Below are 27,270 nucleotides of genomic sequence, written 5' to 3'. Positions count from 1 at the left end.
AAATAAAAAAAAAGTTATTAAAAAAAAAAGAAACTGTTATATCTTGTATAATGCTGACTTTGACTTCATTTTGGTTTCTTGAACTACGATCTCTGAAATTTGCCCATAATATATTTTGTGGGATTCTTTGAATTTTTATTTTACTTTCTGGTTTTAGAACACCAAGAAAATTTACATGATAATTTCTTGCAATATGATGTCTAGGCTCTTTCTTTGATTATGTCTCTTATGTAGTCCAATAATTCTTTTATTTTCCAGGCTATTTGTTTTTTGTGATGAAGAAATTCATGTTAAATTTTTCCCTCCATTCTTTTGACTTTAGATTTTTTTTCTTTTCTTTTCTCATGAAGGCATTAACTTCTAGTTGACCAATTCAAATTTTAAAGGAGTTATTTTATATAGTGACTTTTCTTTCATTCTTTTCTATTTGGCCAATTCTGTGAAAGAATTTGGGGGGGGAGTATTTTTATATCTCTTTTATCAATTTCAAATGTATTTTTATTCTGTGCTTCTATGGTCCTTTAATAACATCATCTGAAAAGGGTACATCTAATACTTCTGTTTTTCTGCATTTGTTTGTGAGGTTTTTATTCCCTAATATATAGTATGTCTGTATGTGTGTATATATGTATTAGTAATAGTATATAGTATTAGTATATTAGTATATATATATATATATATATATAAACATCATCTATATAAATTTTACCAAGATTTTATCTTTTCTTGTCTCCTTTTCTAAGATGATAATGTATATTCTAAGAACTTAATCATTATTAGGGCAATTAGAAGAATTCTAAAAGATGGTCTGAGAGTGAGTCAAAAGTGAACAGACAATAAAACAGGAATGCCCTGAAAGATTGAGAGAGGAAAAATGGTGGAGACTGTGTATACAAGGAAGAATTTTTCAAGTGGAGGGAAAATTGGAGGAGAGGGAGCAATGTTTGAACTTCACATCTAAATTGCATTAAAGGGTAATATAGACACACATGTGTGTGTAAGTATATATATATATATATATATATATATATATATATATATATATGTATATATATATATATAAATATCCATATGTATATATGTAATATATTTAAACTCTTTTACTAAGCTTTTCTTTTTTATAATTTTCTTTCTTTGATTTCATTTATCTATAGTTTTCTGTCCTATTCTCACATGATTTTGAAAATAAAATTTTAACTTTTTCAGGAATTCTTTTTCACTTTTATCCATTTTTTGTGGCTTTGATTATAGTTGTTTTTGACATTATTGTCATCTTCTGAGTTTGTGACTTGATATTTCCTGTTTATCACAGTAATTTTTTCCTTTTGGTCAGGTTCTTTGTTGTTGGTTGGTTGTTTATTTTTCCACCCTATTTCTTGATCTTTAACCTTTGGTTAACATTGGGTTTTGTTTCCAATATTGTGTAGGAAAACCAACCTTTCAGGTTTTGGGCTTTCTCACAATGTTGTCTTCAGAGCTAATTCTTGGGATTGGAAAGTTTTCAGTACTTCCAAGGTGGTGTTGAAATGGACGGACGCTGTCCCCTGTCCTGCACTCCTGAGACCATGAGAATATTACCTCTGTTTGAACTCTGTCTGCAGTCAGAACTATGTCACCAGCTCTTCACTCCTTCATGCAGGTGGTATTTCCTACCACAGGCCCCCAGATGTGCCACCTTAACCTTATCAATAACTAAAGATCTTGACAACCTGACAAGCATAAAACTTAAAGAAATATTGTTTCCCTTTGCTGCCTGTCTGAGAATGGAATTTTAGTGTGATAAATGTTTCAGAACATTTTTGTGGTTTTCTCCTATAAATATGTGTCCCTGAAACTGCTCAGGGCTGACTCCCCTAGGTTTGTTCTGGTGGGACTCAGTCACTGGCCAGGAATAAACACTCTTAAATTTACAATATTTTGTCTGTCCTGTATTTTTTCTTGCCCTGGTATTTCAGTAGAATCCTTTTCTAGTTGGAGAGGAGGGAAAAAGCAGAGCCTTTGGCTCTGTCTGACAGCTAGTCCCTTTCTCTGGTGGGCAAAGGGGGTTACCATCTCTAGGAGATGGCCACCTAGAAGACATTCCTCAGCCCCAGACTTCTGTAACCTCCTTCTGCAGACCAGGAAAGTGAGATTTAATTTGTCTCAATTGGCTTCAAGCATTCTGGGAACCTGTTCAATTTCGGGTGAGTATTCAGGGATAGTGGTTGGCTACACTGGATGAAGTATCAGTACCCCTTACTGGTCTCTACAGGATGCCATTGGAGTGCCCTGGTTTTTCCATCTGGATTGTCTATCTTTTGTGTTCCAGACTTTTTTGTCTATTGTCTCTTTGGGTTTAAGTGTGTCTATTGAAATGGGAATGTTAAATGTTTTATTTAATGTTGTAACTGTCTGTGTCTTTTTAACCTGTTGTACTAATTTGTAAGTAAAAGGAACAAAAAAAGAAAAAAAAAGCTTGGTTATTTTAAAACTAGCAGACAGATTTTCAAAGCCTTCTAGAGAGGAGTTAAGGTCAATAAAAACTTTATCTGATTGAAGTCATCTGAGGAAAAGAAGTTTATAATACTTGCTTTGAAACTCAAGCAGGAGAAAACATTTGATTAGGAATTTTAGGGAGGAGAGAGAGAAAATTCTTCCTTGGGAAGAAAGAAGAGGGAAAAATTTGGAACTCAATTTTTTTAAATGAATACTAAAAATTGTCTTTACATGTAATTGGAAAAAATGAAGTGCTATTTAAAAGAAAAAAGAACACTTATCTTTAAGAATAAATTCCTATCTGAATTCTCAATTCTCCAATGATTCCTTTAGTTGTTAATGCTTTTTTATTTTTAGAATTATATTTATTTATCTGCTTAAATATTTTATCTTTCAACAATGTGGTCAGTCCAATGGAGTTATGCTCTCTACAGTAAGAATTGGAATGCTTGGCAGTTTAGTTTGAGAAAGTATCTTAGTTTCTGGTATCTTATCCTGCCAAGTGATCTTCAGAATCTTCTTAAGATAATTCAAATAGAAATGATTCAATTTCCTAGAATGGCATTGGAATTCTGTCCAGGTTCTCAGGCATATAATAAGGATGTCAGCACAATGGCTCTGTAGACCTTTAGTTTGGTAGTTGGTCTAATATCTCTTCTCTCCTACACTTACCTTTACAGCCTCTCAACCACTGAGCCAGCTCTGTCAATGTGTGTATCAATCTCATAATCAATGTGGACATACTCAGAAAGTATACTGCCAATGTAAGTGAACTAATTCACAACATTCAAAACATCACCATTGCTGTAACTAATGGTTCCACATATGGATGGTATGATGCTGATTGATAAATCACCTGTGTTTTCTTGGTGTTAATTGTTAGGCACAAGAAGCAGAAAACTGATCCATACATTGCATCTCAGCTTTGGAGAGTGCATTGAATATACAATCATCCGCACACAAAAAAATAATGCCCTAACACTTCCTCCACTTTAGTTTTGGTATGTAGCATTTTCCAATTAAAGAATTCAACATCAGTGCAGTAATTGATTTTGATTCCATGTTTGTCCTCATTGAAGGAGTTTGATAAGATGACTGACAAACATCATAACAGATCTGTTTGGTTCCTGCCACTTCTCTTGGAGTTGTTGGGCAGTAAACATCATTATCGACCGTTTCTCAGACCCTTCTGAAACTACACTTGCTGACTTTTTTTCATGTGTAGGGTCAGCCTATTAAGGAGAACTCTGGCAAGAGCCTTGCCAGTAATGACTCAGAGATAGACTCCCTGTGATTGTCACAGGAAAATCTATTCCCTTTACCTTTATAAAGATAGACAATGGAAGAATCTTTGAACTCCTGGGGCATAACCTCCTCTTGCTATATAGTCTGGAAAGTTTCAGTCAGCTTTTGTATGAGCAATGGACCTCCCACCTTGTAAATCTCAGGAGGAATAAAATCAGCACCTGGTGATTTACTACATAAAAGTAGCCTAATAACATCTAAGACCTCTTTTTTTTGTTGAAATTTCAGTAAGGGAGAGATTGATTTCAACTTGATGGTCAGCATTGATTGATGACAATACTGAGAACACTATAGAAGTATACAGGCCATCTCTCTAGGGTGATGTCCTTATTGTTAATCAGTATGGTACCATCAGTACTAAGTAATTGAGATAGGTCTTTGGCTTATAAATAGCCTTCATTGCATCATAAAAATTCTTTGCATTGTTACCATCAGCTGAATTTTATCTGCCTTACCTACTTACAAGAATCCTTCATCTCTCTAAGTTTTGATTGTACTTTACTTTTGATGGAATTGAATGCTACCTTCTGAGAGATAGATGAATCATCCTCATGGTACACCTTGTGATGTTCTCATTTGTCATTTAGGTATTTCTTCCCCATCATGAATATCAAATTAGTCTTGATGTTTGCAAGCATTCTGACTCAGATGAGCAAACACAGTGCTATATAACAAATCTCTGAAAGCTGATCACTCCTTTTCTGCTTTATTATTGTCAATTGTATGTTGGCTCAATTTACCCTCCAAATTGGCAACAAAATGTTTCTTCTCAGAGAAGTATTCTATTCTCTTGACATTAATTTTTCTAGTTGTCTTTTTGTCTTGGGGTCATCACTCTTATTCAATGTATTCGGCTTGGTGAGGGTAAGTCTATGATCAGTCTAGCACTCTGCATCACACATTGCCTTTGTCATTCTCACAGCCTATCTTTTCTCCTTACAATCAATCACATAGTCTATTGAATGCAAATGTTTGCTGCAAGGATGCATTTATGAAGTTTTATTGCATTTAAGCAAATAGAATATAGAGTTGGTGATGAGGTCATAATATACACAAGTTTTCAGTAGTAAGTAGCCATTGCTTTTATTCTACTTCTTTGAAGGCTTTCCTGTCATATCTGGTAATCTGAGTTTACTCTAGCATTAAGCTCACCTAGAATTATAATCTTGCCCCTATAAGTACATTGATGATAAGAGTCTCCAGATCTTTATAATTTTTTTCTTTCATTTAATCAGGATTCATCTTTGTAGGAGCATCAGCACTGATGAGCATATCATGGACTTTTCCTGTAAGTGGTAATTATTAGTCTTTTATTCATTCCTTTTGCTGGGCATACAAGCTTCTTGACTAGATTAATTTTAATTGTAATACCTACATCAGCTTCATTAGCACTCTTCTCCACTCTGGCCATTTCAGAAAAAGTAGCATTCAGGATCCAAATTCAGTAAGCTGGTCTTTTTTTTCCTGTCTTGTTTCACTCAGCATTGGTATTTGGATTCAACACCTGCTGAGTTCTCTCATAGTGTGTGCACAGTCCATGTATCAATGGTGAGCAGAATCAACTTTTCAGAAATTTTGTATGTTTTTTAGCGTTTTGATCACAGGGTGAGATTCCCCATCTCTTGCGGTAATAGGACCAGGATTGGGTAAGCAATTTTAGGGCATGTTTTCTAGCCCCTTCCTCACATGTGGAGGTGAAAAGTGCCATCCTTGAAGGTTACTCAGCTGCTGAATCCCCCTACAACTTCCAGTGAAAAGATGACCCTATACCCTGGGCTCCTTGTATATAGGGTTGTGACTGTAGGTCCCTGTGTTTTTGAAACTCTGCTTCCTCACCCATTACCACAGGAGTTTGAGGGTAAAAATAGTAAAATGATATGATGATGTCTTTTGATTTATGTGTAAATTAGGTTTAAGGCAGAGTTGCATAAAATCATTGGCTCCATTCTCTCTTTTAGAGCCATCACTTTTCAGTGAAAAGACAGAGTCAAGACAACTGGTGACTCAAAATGTAGTGGATGACCTTGGTTATTTGAGGCTCTAACCAAGCTCTAAGCACTTCACAACAACTGCTTTTTCTGCCTTCATGGCCATGAGAACAAATTGTTCTCTTCCAGAGGAAGTCTTAACATGCTTGGAGTAGCCCCCCAACTCACTAAAGGATTTGAAAGCTCTTGGTTCCTCTCAATCTGGTTTAGTCTGTCCACCAAAACAGTTGAGCAGAGTGTGATCACCAAGCATCTTACATCTTTTTGAAAGACGTGGTCACTGACCTCATGGTGGCCCATGGCCCTGTTCCTGGAGAGCCAAAATAGTTTTGTGGGAGGCACAGCTCTAATATCAGAACCCCTGAATTTGGATTTAAAATTAGGATGAAAGGGGAGAGGTTTCTGGGAAGATGACAGAGTAGATCAGAAAATTCTAAAATTCATCTTAAGAGGAGGATACTGAAGCAAAAAAAAGGCTCTCCTTTCCTAAGGAGTAACATTAAATAGTCACCTGCTATAGAGGACTGAAACTCTGAGTCCTGTTGCACTGAGGTGGGTTCAAACACTTGAGGCTAACTACCGATTGGACAATACTCTATGGGCATGTGCTTGGGGAATGGCCCTTCCCACTATCCTGTGCTGACTCAATAATTGGTGTATACAGAGAATTGTAGTAGGGACTAGGGGCTTCTGGAGGCGGAGCCAAGATGGTAGAGAAGGCACACGACTTTCTAAGCTCCTCTCATTCCCCTCATAACCTACTATTTAATTCAGCCTCAAAAATAGTTCTTCACTGCTTAAATTCATGAAGATTGGAAGCACTACAATTTACCAGCCAAAGTCAATCTGGAAGCTCGTCAGGAAAGGTTTGTCCTGAGGAGCCAGGAACAGACTAGCCCAGGCAGCAAGAGGCTAGCATCCAGAGCAGAACAGGGGCGGGGGTGATCTCTGTGGCTAGAGAAATTATAGAGGCAACTCTGCTATAAGCTAACTGCTCTGCCTTGACTACAAAGCAGTAAACTGGCAGAGAAATTAAAGCCTAAAACAGAGGGAACTCTAAAAAACGCCAGAACCTAATGAGATCTGGCTGCAACCATTCAAAACCGGAAGTGACTCAGGCAGACTTTAATGCAGCCCTGCAGCCTAGCAGTTTGGGGCTTTTGCGGGGGCAGTTACAAATCTGCATGGCAAGGGGGCACAGCTTGGGCAGCCTCTAATCGACACAGTGGGGGGCCCGGCCTAGGGCAATAGAACTTCCCCAGCAGACTGTGCTTCCAGGGGCAGAGACACTTTCAGTCCCTGCAGGGCCATTCACTGCTCAGCCACTAATACCCACAGCCCCAGGGTAGGCTTTGGCTTGGGGTAGTGAAACTCTAAATGCTCAGCATCTAGCCCCAGGGCAGTCATTATCCCACACAGCTGGGGGCACTTTCCCAGCTCTGCCCTGCAGGCCTGAGTTACTTCCAGGTGGGGAACTCTTTCCCAGAGCACTGCAGTACCTTGCTGCTTTTTGTAGCTGCCTGGCAGGACAGCAATCCGTCCATACACCTATCACTGCTCTGGAGAGGAAGTTGGTAACCTCCTGGCTCTGAAGACAGACTCTACAGGCTTTAACAAAATGAGTAAAAAAATCAAAAGGCTGATTGATAGTTTCTATACAAAAAAAGAGCAGGTTTTCAACCCTGAAGAAACTAATAGCAGACAGTCTCCAGACAATTGTTGGTCCCCAATACAAAAGGCTCTCCTAGAAGAAACTATTAAAAACCTTGAAAGAGAACTAGAAGAAAAATGGGGAAAGGAAAGAGAAGCTATGCAAGAGAGCAACAACTTCCTGAAATGTGAATTGGAAAAGGTAAAAAACTCCCAAGAAGTGCAGGGAAACAGAATTTGTGAATTGGAAAAAGAAAATAACTCACTTAAAAAAAAAATTGTGAAATGGAAAAAAATTCCACAGAGCAAAACAACTCATTTAAAAACTCAATTGGACATATACAAAAATAAGTAAAAAAAGCTAATGAAGAAAATAACTCATTAAAAATCAGAACTGAACAAATAGAAATGACTGATTCATTGAGACATCAAGAATCAGTCAAGCAAAACCAAAAAATGAAAGATTGGGAAAAAAATGTCAAATATTTACTTGGAAAAACAACAGACCTGGAAAATAGATCTAGGAGAGATAACCTGAGGATCATTGGACTACCCGAAAATTATGATGAAAAAAAGAGTCTAGATACTATTTTAGAGGAAATCATCAAAGAGAACTGCCCAGAAGTAATAGAACCAGAAGGTAAAATAGGCATTGAGAGATATAAGCCCAGTAGAAACATGTTACATTTTCTATTAAATTTGGGTTTGCTTTATAGAAAGTCCTGAAAATCTGTAAGTTCACTGAATGTCTCTTTTTTCTTATTCAATATTATAGATAATTTTGCTGGATATGATATTTTTGGTTATAGGCCTAATTCTTTTGATTCTAGAACCTGTAGACTTTTATTGTGGCTGTTGATAATCCTGTCCAATTCTAATTGTAGCTCCAGTGTATTTAAATTTTTTTTCTTGTTTCTTGCAAAATATAATCTTTGATTTGGAATTTCAAATTTGGCAATACTGTTCTTATATGTTTTCTACAAAATATCTCACTGAAGTGGTGATTGGTGGATTTTTTCTATTTATACTTTCCCCTTATGTTCTATGACTCCAGGACAATTTTCTTGGATTATCCTCTTGCATTATTGTGTCAAGATCCTTTTTTTGGTCACAACTTTCAGTCAGTCCAATTATTCTCTTCTTGATCTGTTTTTCAAATATGTAATTTTTGGCTGAATAAAATATGGTATATGAATGTTATGGAATATTATTGTTCTGTAAGAAAGGACCAGCAGGATGATTTCAGAAAGGCCTTTAGAGACTTACATAAACTGATGCTAAGTGAATTGAGCAAAACCAAGCAATCACTACACACAGCAACAAGACAATATGATGATCAATTCTAATAGATGTGGCTTTCTTCAACAATGAGATGATTCAAACCAGTTCCACTTGCACAGTGATGAAGAGAGCCATTTACACCAAGAAAGAGAGGATGGTGGAAACTGAGTGTGGACCACATCATAGCATTCTCACTCTTTCTGTTGTTGTTTGCTTACATTTTGTATTCTTTCACATTTTTTTCTTTCTTCTTGATCTGATTTTTCTTGTACAGCAAGATAACATATATTTTAATACATTTAACGTATTGGACTACCTGCCACCTAGGGGAAGGAGTGGGGGGGAAGGGAAAATTTGGAACAGAAGGTTTTGCAAGGGTCAATGTTGAAAAACTACCCATGCATATGTTTTATAAATAAAACACTTTAATTAAAAATAAAAAATAAATAAGAATCTGTGATGATAAAAAAAACAAATATGTCATTTTAAAAATGTTTCACATTCTGTTTTTTTTCATTCTTTATGAACTGTTTTTGTTATTTCTCAGTCTTTCATAGCTTCACTGGCTTCCCCTTGCCCAATTCTAATTTTCAGAGAGTTATATTCATCTTTGAGATTCTGCATTTATTTTTCTAATTGTTTAACTTTTTTTTTTTTGCTTTTCTGTGTCAATTGGGGTTAAGTAACTTGCCCAGGGTCACACATCTAGGAAGTGTTGTGTCTGAGGTTAAATTTGAACTCAGGAGTCCTCCTGAATTCAGGGCTGGTGCTCTATTCACTGTGCCACCTAGCTGCTCCTAGTTGTTTAAATTTTTTCATAAAATTTTTTTGTCTTGCATGGCTTTTATTTTTATTTTATTTTTCTCAATGTTCTAATTTGATTTTTAAATTCTTTTAAAGTTCTTGTTATGAATTCTCTCTGGTCAAGGAGCCCATGTCATGCTGCTCTTTGGGTAGAAATTTTTTGTTTTGTTTTATTTTGTTTTTTACTTCAGTGTCCTTCTCTAAAGCTAACCCCAGTCTTCCCTGTTTCCTTAGTATGTTTCTATAATGGGCTCTTTGTTCTTTGCCAGTTCTTTTTTTTTTTTAATAAAAGGTATTAGTGTAAGTACCTTAATCCTGGGTTGGGGGGATGGTATCTCTCGATTCACTTTAATTGTCCACTCTTACCACAACCCCAAACCAAGAGTTCCACCCCCCAGCAGGGTCCCACAATTTGCAGTGTCTCTGCTCCATAATCTCTACTCTCATGGGTGTGCTGGTTCCTTCTTGCCCAGGGCTACAAACCATAGCACAGCTGGGCCTGGCATTCTTAATCAGTCGAGATTCTCTCAGTCTTTCCAGACTCAGGCCAGGATTGCACAAGCAGTCTGAGGATGAAAGTCTCTGTAGTTCTTGCTGAGGCTCTAGCTACACCCAGCTAGCCCCAGGACTCCCTACTGAGTGTTTCTGTGGCACTAACCCTGATTTGTTTGCACTTGACAAAGGTTAATCCCAGTCTCTAATCCCAGTTTCTCTTCAGGTCTTCTAGGGTTATATCAGGAGGATCCCTGTTCTGCTCTAAATCTTCTTGGTTTTTCACCAATCTATGGTTGCCCTGTGGCAAAAATTTGTTCTGTTTGTGAGGGAAATCTGGAGAGCTTAAAATTGATCAACCTACACCATCTTCCTATAATCCTGCATTGTAAAAGTTATTTTAAAAAACCAAATATCCAATTTGTTAAGGACATTTTTTTCCCTTCTACATGACGTCAGAGAGAAAGAGTTGGTGAACCATTAGGGATAGCCTGTAATGTTGGAAAGGCATCTCATTTCTAGAAATGCTGCTTGAAAAGAAAAATTAGAACTCTTAGAATGAAATGTATCAGAGTCAATTGTGCTTATTGTGCCAGTTGTCCCTATTGATGTCCATCTCATATTCTTCTCTCCAACCCATAACTCATAGATTTTGTTATAGAAAGCAATCAGAATTTCTTAAAACTAGACTTTATTCTCTAAATGCTTTTAAATATTATTAAATAGTTTTGGGTTTTTAGAGTGTCTTTAATGTACATATCTATAATGAACTTATCTGAAAAGCATGTTATATTTCATTGGTTCTTCAAGTGACATTTGATTAATTATACCTAATCATGAAAATAAAAACATATGACTATGAAAATGTAAATTTTATTTAACTGTGGTAGTCATGTGAACGACAATATTTCCTATGAATAAGCAATCCATGTAAGATCAATCCATCCATCAACCAATTAATAAGATTTTTAGAGCATCTACTCTATGCCAGATGGTTGACCTACAACTACAAAGAATGAAATGTCCTATTCTAAGGGAGCTTACATTATTTCAAAGAAATTTTTCTTTCTTTTTTCTTCCTTCCTTTCTTTTTTTCTTCCTTTTTTTCTGTCATCTTTTTCATTTGTGCAGAATAAATGTAAAAAAAATGCAAATATATACAAGGTAATTAATTATAAAGTACTGGTAGAGGGCACTAGCCATTAAAGGATTTTAAAAAGCTTCATATAGAAGGTGGTGCATGTGTAAATTTTTCAATGAATAAAGAACATAGATGAGGTAACGGTGAAGAGAGAGGGCATTAGAGAAATTAGAGGGAGATGCTATTCAAAGTAATGAGAACTGGAGTTATCCATAACAGAGGAATAGAGAAACTAGTTAATCTACATTTTAGAGTATGGGTAGGAAAATAATATATGAGAATGGAAACAAAAATCAGGATGATGTGTTGACAAGCTTTATAAATTAGACAAGGTATCAGTGAACAATTAGTATGGAAATAACAGATCTTTGTTTAAAGAAAAATCACTTGGGAAAATGTATAAAAATAAGACTGTCATGGGGAAAACCTTAAGATAAAGAGATCATTTAGGTGGATACTTGTAGTCTAAATAGGAGGTAATCAGGGCCTGACTTAAAGTAGTAGATATGTGAGTAAAGACAAGAAGTTTGATGAGATAAATGCTATGGAAATAGAAATGACAAGATTTGGCAACTGATTGTGTACATGGAGTAAGGGAAAGTGATGAGTTGAAAATAATATTAAGGTTAAAATCCCTAGAAACTGGAAAAATCATAGTGCCTTTAACAGAAATATAGATGTTTGGAAGAAAGTAGACTGGGGAAAGATATTCAGTTATGTTTCAGGCATTTGAGATATCTCCTGTATATCCAATTTGAAATGTGTAACAGGGATTTAAAGATGTGAAGTTCAAGGGAGAGATTTGGGGGATTTGGGGATAGATATATTTTTCTGAGTCATTAATATGAAGATTATAAGTAAATGCAAGGGAACAGGTAGTTACACCATAAATTGCAGAAAGAGAAGAGAAAATGATCAACGATCGGGCCTTGGAAACATCCACATTTAAGGAATGTGATATAGATGACAAATTAGTAAAAGAAATTAAGGCATGATCAGATTTATAGAAGGAAAACCAGAAAAGAGAAGTATCTCTAAAACTCATAAAAAAGAGAATATCCAGGGGAAATAAGTGTATAAGATAAAATACAACAGAGATCAGGAGGGTTGAAGACTAATAAACAACCATCATACTTGGGAATCACGAGATCAATTTTGAGCATTGATGATGGCAGATTCAGAAGCCAGATGGCCAAGGAACTAAGGTCATGTAAAGCTCTCCTAAATACGTGTTTTCTCACCTTAGGTTCTGCAGCTGTAATACTCCAAGTAATTTAATCAACAAGCTTAAATTTCATTTATTTATTGATGAATATTCTAAAGAAAAATGTATTTCTATATTTCTGTGATGGTTATATAAATAGTTAGATGCTTATGAAATGATTACACTCACATTTGGGGAATGTGATATGTATGATAAGATAGATATTAATGAAATCTTACCATTCCTTTCATATTACCAATGTTCTTCCCCACACCATCCTATATCTTTAATTCCATTTAGCCAGATTCTGATTTAATTGCTATGACAAAATAAGCTTTCTCCTATTTTTGGACAACTGACAGAATATTTCAAACTACTTTCCTTTTGCTGATGCTGCTAATTGCACAAATGCATGTGTCATTTTGTTTAGACTCTAGTTTCATTCTGTTTTGACTATCATATTGTCCTTATGCTGTTCTCAAAGTTGACAGATTTCAGCTGTTACAAACTGTGTCTTGGATTCTAATTGGCATCAGCTACAGTAAATAGACAACTTGGCTTCTGATTTACCTAGCTGCCAGACATAAGTTGATAGTAAATTTCTTCCTGTAATCTTTTTTCAATGACCTTCTTGCTTTGAGGATTTAGGAATATTTAAAATTTCCTTCTATTTTTCATATATGTTCATGTATATATGTATAAAAGAGTGTGTGTATATGTATTTGTATGTATATGTACACATTCATAACATTCAAAACCACAATAACAATCTATAAATAATTCTTCAATAAGTCATTTTGCTACTTTGCATTAGGTCAAAATATTTTAATAGATTTAAAAGTTGTAGGTAGGAAAATAGTCTTTAAAATTGGTATAGTATTTCACTATAAGTAGAAACTAGGGCTATAAAAAACATTATAACTAATATTTATGTATAATTTGAACTTACAATTAAAACAGAAGATAATAATTGTGAATTAGACCCACAGATGGCTCCAAATTCAGAGGCCGTTGTACAAATATATTTTACAAAGACTATCATATTCACTCAGCCTATACTTACTCTTACTTTGAATAACCAACAGTTTGACAGATTAATAAATGCTGGAGCTGACAGGACTGTGATGGCTGCTTCTCAGTGGCCCCCCTTGGTGGTCAGTTAACAATAGAGTGGTTGGGATAGGAGGCAGTAAGGAGGCTTTGATGTTGGCTGAACTGATAAATTGGCAAAAAGATGGAAAGACAGGAACCATTTTCCCTTTAATAATAGATGGCTTATATATTAACTTATGGGGTAGGGATATATTACATCAATTGGGGATGAAAATCACCACCTATTTTTAGGAGGGGTCATTGCTACTGCAGCTTCCACCACTCCAAAAATGATTTGGATTATCAACACACCAATATAGTGTGGAACAATGACCCCTGATCAAAGAAAAAAAATAGCTTCTTTTCATCAGTTAGTGCAAGAATAATTAGAATTAAAACACATTGAGGAAACAAATAGCTCATGGAACTCCCCTGTATTTGTTTTTTTTGTTTGTTTTTTTTGTTTTTTTTAGATTGATAAAAGAGGCTTATTATTGGGTAAGCAAAGCTAAAGTATAGGCGAAGGTAGAGATAAGGAGGGCACTGGACAGAGGGTCCAGTGGACAGAGGATCCTCACATGGTAGCCATGTTTGGAATCTCTGCCCCCTGTTTTTGTTTTAAAGAAAAGACATGACAGCTGAAATAGCAAGGAAAACATTGCTCAGAATTATCCAATTAACAGGAGAAACAGGAATTACATGGATTAACATAGACAAGGATAGGTTGGATTACTTAATATCTACTTAGGAAACCTAGACTATTTTATTAGAGTGAGGAGAAGTAAGAGCAAGAAAAATTCTGAACTAGTTGCCATTCTATGAACAGTGGCAATGAGATATTTCCCACAAAAACAAAAACACATCCACTTAAAGACCCTAATGTGTTCACTGATGCCACCAAGCAAAATAAAGTGGCCATATATTCCCCACAATTGGGCATCTCTAATGTATTTACTACACCTTATACCTCAACACAGCAAAATGAGTTGTATGTCATTATATAATCATTGAAAATAGACAAATGCATCAATATCATTTTAGATAGTCACTCTGCAGTTGAGGTGATCCAGAAAATAGAGACAGCATATATAAAGGCTCAAACAGAACCTATCTTCTCATAGTTTCAGGATGTATAAGAGGTGATTTTAATAAGAGTCCATCCTTTTTATATAATGCACATCCACTCTCATATGGATGGACTGTGACTATTTACACAACATATTCTTCTCTGTCCTCTAGAACAAGTAATAAAAGTTCATGAATATCTGCATCTATCTGCCACATCTCTCCAGAGATTGTATGGGATGTCCCAGCAAAAAGCAGCCAGCATAGTAAAAAGATGTGTAGTTTGTGTACCATATTTTCAAAGATTTGTAGGGCTGTGGACTAATCCCAGAGGTGATAGGCCAAATGATATGTGGCAAATGGATATCTATAACATCCATTCATGTTACAGTTGACACTTATTCAGGCTTTGTATCTGCATTCTCTCAACAAAGGGAAGCTGCTTCATGTGTAATAAATCACCTATTTCACTGTTTTGCCTCTGTGGGTGTCCCATACACCATTAAGACTGATAATAGACCCTCCTATACCTTAACTATATTAAAACAATTCTCACAGGAATTTTCTATACATCATATTTTTGGGACCCCTTACAACCCTAGAGGACAGGCCATTGTAGAATGGACTAATCAGACCCTCATGAAATTTATCAAAAAACAAAAAGAGGAAGATGGAGATAGGGTCACTCAGAAAGATATAGATAAAGCAGTGTACTCAATAAATTACTTAAAATTTGATTCAAATGATTTAAGTTCAGCTATGAAATATTCTTTGGTGAACATAGACAGAGAACCACTCAAAGATAACACCCCATCTTCATTAAGAAGGCTTCCTAAGGATGGGAGAAATCCTATAACTTCTAATGTGAGGGCCAGGATATGCTTGTGTCTCTACAGAAGAAAACCATCAGCAGTGGATTCCCACCAGATATCTCAGAGTTGTCCGTAGAACTGAAGAGGAAAAGAAGGAAGAAGAGAAGGCTATCTAAAAGGAGAAGATGTGCCCCCAAAACCACTAACAAGATGCTTTCCACATATATATATGGGTTAGTGTTACACACAATCAGGACTGGCCACAAAGGCCAAAATCTGGGCTATGGATCCACCATGGCCTAGGATTGTATCATGGGAAGAGAGGGTATCATGTGATACATGCTGGGTATGCAAGGGACATCCTGTCATAGATACATCCTCATCCGTGTGGGAGGGTTGCATCAGTGTGTCTACATAATGGATCATCAGGTTGGCCCCTCACAAGCCTCCATGGGACATATTCTTGTCACTCAAGAATTGGGCCTGCAGTTTGGCACATGGAAAAACATTTTAGGCCCTGGTTCTAGGACAAATGGCATGAGAATTGAATACCAATTCTATACTAAAGTCTGTCTGGGAGGGAAATATGCATTAATGTGCGGAGACTTTGTAACTGTTATCAAAGAAATATTAGATTTTTTTACAATGTTACTTTTGGGAATTGTATACTGAATTTAAAATCAGACTATATTTGTGATCACTAGAGCTCATGTATCAATGTTTCCTGTCAAAGATAAGAAATGGTATTGTACTAAGACTGATCATATGTTCAATAACATAATAGAAAAGAAGGAAACAGATGTCATTAGAAAAAAAAGAGATGTATCAGTTATGTCATGCTAGGTATCACTCTGTTGGTTTCATTTATAGTTTCATCGGTCTTTCTTGCAATGTCCATATCTAATGTACAAAATAGTATAGTACAAGCTACATATATAGAGGAACTAGCTAGGAATGTCTCAGTGGGTTATACTTGACAGGCTAAGATAGATGAACAATTGATTCAGATGATAAAAGATTTAAGGGAATATCATTGGAAATAGGAGCAGAAGTAGAGTTATTGAAACTCCAGGCTCAATTACAATGTGATTACAGATATACAAGGGTTACTTGTGTAATCCTTTTGCCGTATAACCATACAGGTCAAGATTATGATTGGAACAATATCAAGAGGCATTTGAATGGTTTATTTCTCAATAAAACAATTGAAGGTGAAATAGAAAGTTTGTATAAATTAGCATCTGATATAGAGAAAGTTTCTCATGAAGATTTGAATCCAGATAAAACTGCTGAAAAAAATCAAACATTGGTTTGATGATATCTCTTCATGGTAGCTAAAATTAGAATCATAGATTACCCTGTGTGTTGTCATGTTGTTACTGCTTTGTTGTTGCCCTGTAATATTAGGATGCTTTTATAGATCTTTCTCATCATCCTTTCAAAGATTGCAGCTCAAGAAAAAGATAAAAAGGAGGAATTGCTATGTTATGCGATTCTACTGAGAGGGAGTACAGAGGCCACCTCTATCTTTGGTGCACAATAAGTTTTCTGCCACATTGCAAAAATGCCCTTGTTGAGCAAGGAACAATGATTTGTAATCATGGGAATGAGTGCAAGCTGGAGAGTCACAGCCAATGGCTATGTAAGCAGGATTGTTTGAACAGGGTCTGTCACCTTTGAATGAGTTACTGAATTGCTGGATTGACTCTCCTCCCTTTGGAAGATACCATGAATACACAAAGCCCATGAGCTGTTTCTCTGAATGTTGATTTGAGATTGTCTACTATTCAAGCACTGATCATGCTTACAAAAATATATATCGACAAGGCTGATTGGCATAATAAACTGAAGGTCTTTTCATACTCTAGGAATCTCCCACCTCATTCATCTTGCCTCTAAGTTCAAAGAGCTCATAAGCTTTGAGCTCTTAAAGATAGCTGCAACCCATTATGATCTGTAAAAAAATTATTTATAATTTATACTTTTGTGTATTTGATTTTGAGGGTTTTGTGTCCTAATTCATGGTCAATTTTTGTATACATTCCATATAGTGCCAAGCAAAAAATGTATTCCTTTTCTGTCTCCATTCAATTTTCTCCAAAGGTCTATCATACCTAACTTTTCTAGAATTCTATATGCTTCCTTAACTTTTTTCTTATATTTATATTGTCTTTCAATTTATCTAGTTCTGGAAGAGCAAGGTCGAGATCCCCCACTATTATAGGTTTGCTGTCTCCTTTTTCTTGCAGCTCTCAACTTCTCCTCTAGGAATTTGGATGCTATATTGCTTGGAGTATGTCTGTTTAGTGTTGACATTACTTCATTATCTATGGTAACTTTTAGCAGAATGTAGTTTTCTTCCTTATCTCTTTTAATTAAATCTATTTTTGTTTTTGCTTAATGTGACATCAGGATTGCTGGCCCTGCATTTTTTTATTTTCACTGAAGCCTAATAGATTCTACTCCAGAGTTTTACCTTTACTCTGAATGTATCACTCTGCTTTAAATGTATTTCTTGTAAACAACAAATTTAATCCAGTCTGCTATTCATTTCAATTTTATGGGAGAGTTCATCCCATTAACATTATAATTTAAATGTGTTTCCTGCCATCTTGTTTTCCTCCAGTTATACTTTTCTTTTTCCTCTCCCCCTTTCACTCCTTCCTAGTACTTTGCTTCTGATCTCCCTCTCTCTTAAAAGCCTCCCCTTTTACAACTTTTCCCTCTTTTTTATCCCTTTCCCCTTCTACTTCTATTCTCCCTTCTATTAAATTCCCCTTTTCCTTTCCCCCTTCCCTTCCTACTTTCCTATGTGTGAAGCAAACTTCTCTGTGAAGCTAAATGTGTTTGATGTTCTCTCTTTGAGCCAAATCTGATAAGATTCACAAAATGCTCATCCCCATCCTTTTTTCCCCTAAATTGTAATAGGTCTTTTTTGCCTTTTCATGAGATGTAATTAACCCCATTTTAACTCCATTTTCATTTTCTTCCCATAGAATTTCCTTTCCTCCTCTTGTTTCTTTTTTTATATCATCACAATATAATCACATTATATCTGCACCTCTAAGTATACCCATAACAGAGATACAGATCTCAAGAGTTAAATATATTATCTTCCCATATAGCAATATAAGCTTTTTAACTTTTAAAAGAAAGTTATTTTTTTCCTTTTTATATTTTTATGCTTCTTTTGAGTTCTATATTTGAAGATCAAATTTTCTATTCAATCCTTGTCTTTTCATTAGAAACAAATGAAATTCATTTGACTCATCAATATTTGAATTGTTTCTTTCTGGCTGCTTGTAATATTTTCCCCTTGATCTGAAAATTACATAATTTAGCTATGCTGTTCCTTAAGAGTTTTCATTTTGAGGTCTCTTTCAGGAGGTGATTGGTGAATTCTTTCACTGGCTAATTTACCCTCTGGTTCTAGAATATCAGGGCTGTTTTTCTTAATCATTTCTTGAAAGAAAATGTCTAGGTTCTTTTTTATCTATAGTTTTCAGGAAGTCCAATAATTCTTAGTTTGTCAGTTGTTTTTTCAATGAGGTTTTTTTACATTTACTTTTATTTTTATTTTGGTTTTGTTTGACTGATTCTTTCATTTATCCAATTTTAATTTTTAGTAGATTATTTTCTTTCTTATTCTCTTTTAAGATCCTGTAATGGGCTGAGGCGTGAGTTGATGCACTGAGGTCCCAAACACGTGAGGTTAAATAGTAATTGGACCATACTCTATTAATATATATATGCTTGGAGAAAGAATGGCCCCCGCCCACTCTTTGTGCAAGTCCTGGTGTGTTGTATAGGAAATGATGTTTTTGGTGGGTGGAGGCAAGGGAGTGAGAAGGGAAGTGGAAGGAGAGACTGCTAGCTGGTTCTTGATACAGCTGCTCGCATTGCTATTGCGATGGCCTTTCATCTCCAATCCCCCTCTGCTAGCTGGCTTCCTGTCGCAGCTGCCCATATTGCTATCGCAATCCTTCTTGCCCATAGTGTTTTTGCAATCCCCCCTCACCTCTACTGAGAATAAAGATTGAAGACTTTTCCCTTAACCTGAATTCCTGACTCTGGATGATTTTAAATATGCGGTCATCACAAGATCCTTTTTGAATTGTTCCAAAAGAGCCTTGTGAAATGTGGACCACCACAAATCACCTTTTGGGGCTTCATCTAAAGATGATTTGCCTTTAGGATCCTCAGGGTTCAGATGTGTTCTTTTCTTTCTCCATTAAACTATCTATGGTCTCAGTTCTTTTTGCTTTTTTGTCCATTTTTTTAATAGATTGAGATCTGCTCTTAGAGCAATGGGTGACACCTGCTTCAAGCTGCCCTCGGGTCGGTCCTGCTGATTATCTTCTGATTCTTAATAGGCATAGCCAGGTTCAGAGGCTCACTAATTGTCTTTTGTATTTGTTTTATATGTCTCACAGATAATCTGCTTAACTCCTAGCTCCTAACTAGGACAGAGTAGTGTAAGAGCCCTCCAGTAGATTGCCCTTTGAGACCATGCTGCAAGACCCTGTCTCCTTTCTCGCCAAGTCTGTTCTTGGCTACTTTTCCCCTCACCTCTGTCCAATTGAAACAGACCTTTTCTGAAGTTCTTTTAAAGTATCTTCTCCTTGAAATTTTTTACACTGCAAATATTTGTGGGTTCTGTCACTCCAAAACCAGTTCAAAGGCATGATCTGGTGTTTATATAAGGGACACTAGGAGGAGTTCAGTAAAGATGTGTTTACTCTGCCATCTTGGCTCCACCTCTCTATATATTTGTTTTCTGAGGGCAACAAGTGATTAATTTTTTTCTGGCAAGAGACACTTGAAAGAATGACTATAATGAATCATAAGGAAGTTGACAGTACTATATGGATAATATATATAGCCACAGTTAGGATTACTCAGGATGTAGCAGCTTCCACTTTAAAGGCTCGAAGAACATGGAATCTGCTATTCCAAAAGGCAAAGGACTTGGATTGCAGCCGAAATCAACTATCTAGCAAAATAGTTTCAGAGAAAAATATATAATATAACATATATGAGACTATATAGATTCTTGAAGTACTGAAGAGAATTGATTGACTAATCTTCATTGTACAATCCTGATTTATTTTCTTCTCTGCTTTTAGAAAATTACTGCTATGAGTTTTTCATTTTCCATTGAAAGAAAAATATCCCTTTTATTAATGTATATAAATATGCAACATATAATCGCATTTTATATAGTATAAAATATTTGCACCTAAAAACAAGCAGTCTACTTATTGTGTATCTATAAGAAAAAGTTTTTTTTAATAAACATGCACAATATTTTGTCTAGATATCTTCTTTGCCCTCATCCCATTTTACTGATATGAGAATTTTTTTAGGTACACATCTTGGTTTACTTTCTAAAATTTTCAAAACCAAGAAATGTGTCATCTGCACTCTTTGTACTTCCAACTTAAAAGTTGCTAAAGCACAGCACTCAGGTAACTGCAGACATTTAATATATCCTTATTATATTGAAATAAATTAATTTGCATTCATTTTATTCTTAGAATTATTTGATTACTCAAAAATATCAATCATATAACTCATATGGCGCATGTGATCTGCAATATATCTGAATGTAGCCCAAACTGGATTAAAATAAAATAATAAAATACATATTTAGATGTATGTGCAATAAAAGTACATAGATTAAAATTTTTAAACTGTCAAAATGCAACCTTCAAGTATTCTTTTATATAGCTAGTGGTCTCCATTTCTATTTGCATTTAACACTATTGGTTTACAAGATACGCTAAGTTTTCCTTCTATAAAACTGTGAAAATAGAGAATTAATGAAATTCTACTTGCAGATGTTAAAAAGTATTCATAATAATTACAGGATATTTTAAAAGAATAGACATAGATATTTTGAATAAAATATTAAATACAGTTATTAATTATTTAATCATTTTTTGTCCTGTTCAACTTCTCCTGACCACTTTTGGGGTTTGCTTGGTAAGAATATTGGAATGGTTTGCCTTTTCCTTCTCTAGCTCATTTTACAGATTTTATAGGAAACAAGGCAAACAAGGCTAAGTAAATCGCCATGGTTCATATAACTCATAAGTATCTGGGGCCAGATCCAAGCCCAATGTTCTATCCACTGCATTATTTAAATGCCCATTCAACAACTGCGAATATTTAAAAACTTTGAGGGATGGAATGGAATCAAGAATTTTTTAATCCAGATTTCTTCATTAAAGGAAGTCATTTTTACACTAGTGTGAAATAAGTTCCTAACTTAGCTAAACATAATACTTGGTTGGTTAAAGAAAACATGAATATTTACAGTATGTCATTAAAAATAAGTCTTAGATTTAGGCAAAAAGAGAATGTGTGACTCAATCAGGACTTCTCACTAAGGAAATTCAAAAGGAGGATTCCTTTCATTAAAGGAATTTGAAAAATAGATGAATATGATCACTTTTCTTACTTATTCTAATTTCTTTATTTATTAGCAAATATCACTTTAAATGAGTCATCATAAAAATTCATGTACTAAACATATATCTAAAGGATAGTTATTAAAAGTTATTACTATTATTAGCATTCATCTAGAAATAGGAATAAGATACTTTCATCTTTCAAGTTCGTCTTCCAAATTGGGGGCAGTTGTAGGACAATTCCTCAGAATGGCATCAAGTGGCAATTGAAAAGACAACTTCCCAAGTTTTTCTTTTTGTGTAGGAGTTCAAGTTTTGACTTGTTTTAGTGAGATTTGGGGGAGGAGGGTTTCAGGATGGTGAATGGAGAAGAACAAGATGTTTTCTACTATCACTATATCTAGTTCTATTCTTAGGATCTTTAAACACAATAGTCGAAGAGGATGAAACTTAATGAATGTATTGTTCTTTATTAATCACATTTAGAGAACAGGAGTCTTTTCTAGGATTGCAGCAGCTATAGGCTCAGATGTACACTCATATTAAATTAATAATGGGTAAAGAAGATGGACTCTTGACTGGAGGAGACACAAAGCAAAGGAACATTAGCATTTGTGAGACACATATAAAGAATATAGCGGGTGTGAGAAGAATGATCTTGAAATTTTTCTCAAGTAAGGCTTCCTAAAAGCTCTATAGAGGTGTTTGAGTATGTCTTTATTTTTCTTCCAGTATTCTCCATGTGAAACATAAATTTAACTTCCATTAAGTATGGAGGGAATAAACTACCCATTAAAAAGATGGTATTTGTTGTTATTTAGTTTTGCCCTTCTATTTGTGACCCTATTTGGGATTGTATTGACAAAGTGTGATTTGACTTTTCCTTCTCCAGCTCATGAGGTAAATAGGGTAATGTGCTTAGGATCATGTAGCAAGTATTTCATGCTAGATTTGAATTTAGATACTTCTGACTCCAAAACTAGTACACTGTGCCACCTTGTTCTCTCCTAAATTGTTAACTAGAGGATAAAATCCTTATTTCTTCATTTTGATATATCAGTTACTCAGGAAGCAGTTATTAAATATTACTATGTGATGTGCCAAGCTAATTGATGGTTCCACAAAGAAGGGCAAAAATGCTCCCTGCTTCCTTACAAGGAGATAATATATAAATCATTAGGTACATACAAGAAATAAACAAAATCAGTGGAAGGTAATTTCAGAGGGAAGACAATAATATTGCCCCTCCTCCCTTTTGATAGGGAAAAAACTCAAAATAAAAAACAAAGCAAATCTTCATTTCAATATATAGGGTTTCCCTTATGTTCTTTTCATATGATTTAATGCATTTTTTTTGTTTAGAAGAAATCCATAGGCTTTACTAAGACTATCTAAGGGGTCCATTATTTCAAAGCATTAAAGAATCTAATAGGAGCAAACAAACAAAAAGTGTCAGTCTCAAAAGAACTGATTTCTCTATGATGTCCTGGTTAACAAATATCAAGATGCAGAATTGGAAATGGTCTTCCTGTCTTCAAGTCCAACACTCTGTCCTCCATCACATCTTGTTTCTTTTAAATCTTGAATGTTAGAATGAATGTTACAGAAGATTGGGAAACTAATCTTGATCATAACAGAGTTTCTATAAGAAAATGCTTTCTAAGTTCCAAAGTAATTTTAAAATTAATTTTTAAAAATTAGGTTGGTGACTGACTTTGAACAGATCTAAAGAGTTTCCTTTTACACCGACACACATGCATATATATATTATTGGTCACTTAATAAGAATGTATTTAGTACTTCAATATGTTGTAAATATATAATATATAGTGAATTCTAAGGATCTGTAATAAGGAAATAGAAAGTTCTCATTTTAGTTTTAGAGAAATAATTGGATCAGAACATAGGTGTGCTTAGAAATAAGATGGAGGCTTTACAAGCTTCATTGATATGATAAAATAATGAATTCTGATATGTTTTCTTTTGTTCAGCTCTAGAGCATTTTTTAAAACAAACAATTTAACTTTATTCTGTCTTTTCATGTCTTTAATGGAAAGTGAGAACCGTTCTTTTTTATTCCCTGTTTAAAAAAAAATACGTTTTATTTAAAAGCTTTTATTGTCAAACTTTAAAATTTGTTTCTTCTAAATAGAAAATACCACCAATTTAATTATTTACCTGAATTGGATGAAATTATCTGTAACCTGAAATAAGATATAGATTTTATGTAAATTTTTTTTAAAAATTCAAAAAGCAGTGATTGCTATTATTCTTCAGGAAAATTCTCTAATCTCTTCTACGATTATAAAAACAGACAATACTTTGAAATTTGAAGATGATAAATTTATTCTTTGAGAAGAGAGAGTATAAACCTGGTGATTTCTCTAATTTCCTTTCAGGAAGACATATGATTTTTAGTTAGATAGCACAGCCTGGCTGAACTCTATTGTTCTTTCAAAGGGAAAGTTTCAGAATTCACTAAATAATTCAGCTAGATTAACTAATCTAAAGCCATGCATCTGATTCAAAGATGAAGCAAAACTTAACCCTAAATTAAATCTTCTGTGATTTTCTGACACTGAAGTGGTTGAAATATCACAAAGGAACAGGAGCAAACAAACAAAAAGGCAGTCTCCTCCATGTTTTGAAATGCTGTAATTTAACTGGTAGCATTTTTTAGTGCTGCCCTCTTGAAAGATCCCACCATACAAACATTTAGTTTGAGTACATTTAAACAAGCTGTGTTTGAATTCATTCCAGACTTCCATCTGAAGAAATTTAAGACTATTTGTACTCAGAGGACAATTATTTCTGCACTTCTATAATCGTTAAGATGCCTAAAACCATTTTTGCTAAAACATATAAATGAATATCATTTTTTACAATCTAGAGGATGAATTAGAATAATTAATATGAAATTGAGTTTCCCCTTTTCTGCTAATTTTATTCGTTTTTATTATAGAATTAATAGTCACTAACAAAGACAAGTAAGTAAAAATTCAAAGTAAGGATAATTATAAGCCTGTCTGAAACACCTCGCACTTAGAACAAAATCTTAGGAAACTAAAAAACAAATATCATATTTGTTCTGCTTCCCTTTCTAAGTCTTCTTGAATGAAAGTCTACTCCAGTCCAGTCCAACAGGTATTTATCAATTAATACACAAAGTGTTATGGAAACAAAGTTAAAATTTTGCTTCCCTATCTCTCTCTTTTAAAATTTCAAGTATGGGGCAGCTATGTGGTTCAGGGTATGTATAGAGTATCTGGAGAGAACATAAATCTTGACATCAAAAGGACCTGAGTTCAAAAACCTCATCAAGAACTTTTTAAATGTATGATGCTAGGCACATCAAATAATCACAATTGTCTCCCCCAAAAAATGAAAAAAAAATTAAAAAATATATGTAAAAAGTAAAAGTATATGTAAAGCTGTAGGTAAGGTGTACATAGTCATATGTCTTCCTGAAAGGAAATTAGAGAAATCACCAGGTTTATGCTCTCTCTTCTCAAAGAATAAATTTATCATCTTCAAATTTCAAAGTATTGTCTGTTTTTATAATCGTAGAAGAGATTAGAGAATTTTCCTGAAGAATAATAGCAATCACTGCTTTTCGAATTTTTTTAAAAATTTACATAAAATCTATATCTTATTTCAGGTTACAGATAATTTCATCCAATTCAGGTAAATAATTAAATTGGTGGTATTTTCTATTTAGAAGAAACAAATTTTAAAGTTTGACAATAAAAGCTTTTAAATAAAATGTTTTTTTTTTAAACAGGGAATAAAAAAGAACAGTTCTCACTTTCCATTAAAGACATGAAAAGACAGAATAAAGTTAAATTGTTTGCTTTAAAAAAATGCTCTAGAGCTGAACAAAAGAAAACATATCAGAATTCATTATTTTATCATATCAATGAAGCTTGTAAAGCCTCCATCTTATTTCTAAGCACACCTATGTTCTGATCCAATTATTTCTCTAAAACTAAAATGAGAACTTTCTATTTCCTTGTTACAGATCTTTAGACTTCACTATATATTATATATTTACAACATATTGAAGTACTAAATACATTCTTATTAAGTGACCAATAATATATGTATGCATATGTGTACATGTAAAAGGAAACTCTTTAGATCTGTTCAAAGTCAGTCACCAACCTAATTTTTAAAAATTAATTTTAAAATTACTTTGGAACTTAGAAAGCATTTTCTTATAGAAACTCTGTTATGACCAAGATTAGTGTCCCAATCTTCTGTAACATTCATTCTAACATTCAAGATAGAATTCTAAACCCATAGTGGATATTTATATTATTTTCCCTTTAAGACAAAAAAAGAGCCTGGACAACATCTTTCAAGAAAGCATGAAGGAAAATTGCCTTGATATCTAGAATCATAAGGTAAAATAACCATTGAAAGAATCCATTGATCACCTACTAAAAGAGACTTCAAAATGAAAACTTCAAGGAATATTGCAGTTAAATTCCAGAATTATCAGATCAAGGAGAAAGTACTGCAAGTAATGAGAAAGAAACAATTCAGATATCAAGGAGCCACAATCAAGACCTAGCAGTTTCCACTTTAATTGATCAAAGGACTTGGAATATGATATTCTGTAGGGCAAAGTAGCTTGGACTGCAGCCAAGAATCAATTAACCAACAAAACTAAGCATTATCTTTCAAGGAAAAAAAAAAAGATGAACACTCAATGAAATAGAGAATTTTCAATTATTTTTGATGAAAAGACTAGTACTTGACAGAAAATTTGATCTTCAAATACAAAACTCAAGAGATGCATAAAAAGGGAAGAAAATATTATGCTTTTCAAAAATTAAAATGTTTACATTCCTACATGGGGTGATAATACATATAACTCTTTACACCTATATCTTTGTTAGAGGTATACTTAGATGGTATAGATATAATTTGACTTTGTTATGATAATATAAAAATGAAACCAGTAAGGGATTGTACTGAAAAGAAGAAAGAAAAATAAGAGATGCTGATAAAGGGGATTGAAGGAAGAGGTTGAAGGAAGAACACTGGTGAGAAGGGACAGGATGCAAGAAGAGAGAAAAGTATAACTTGGATGGATGTCATGGAGGGAAACACAGATATCAGTAATAACTATGACTGTGACTGTGAATGGGATAAACTATCCTTTAAAACAGAAGAAGATAGCAAAGTGAATTAAAAACAGAATCCTACAATTTGTTGTTTACAAGAAACACACTTGAAACAGGGATAAAGAGTAAAGATAAAGGGCTGGAGCAAAATATATCATGCTTCACTTAAAGAAAAAAACAAACAAAACAAAAAAAGTCATTCACCAATTGATAAATAGTCAAAGGATATAGAGAATGACATAGTCGGGGAACTCTGGGTGAGATATAAGACCCTTCAGCTCAGAGGGAACCATACATTGAAAATGATTGCTTGGGGTTCCCATCTCCTCTAAGGGCTCTTGGCCTTCCTTAGAAGTCAGGGGGAGGTGACAACCTATGTTGTAATTAAAACAGAGTGATACCAAGTGGCAAAGAGTCAC

The sequence above is a fragment of the Antechinus flavipes genome, chromosome 3, assembly GCF_016432865.1.
Source record: "Antechinus flavipes isolate AdamAnt ecotype Samford, QLD, Australia chromosome 3, AdamAnt_v2, whole genome shotgun sequence".
Classification (NCBI taxonomy): Eukaryota; Metazoa; Chordata; class Mammalia; order Dasyuromorphia; family Dasyuridae; genus Antechinus; species Antechinus flavipes.
Note: the sequence above shows the minus strand (reverse complement) of the source record.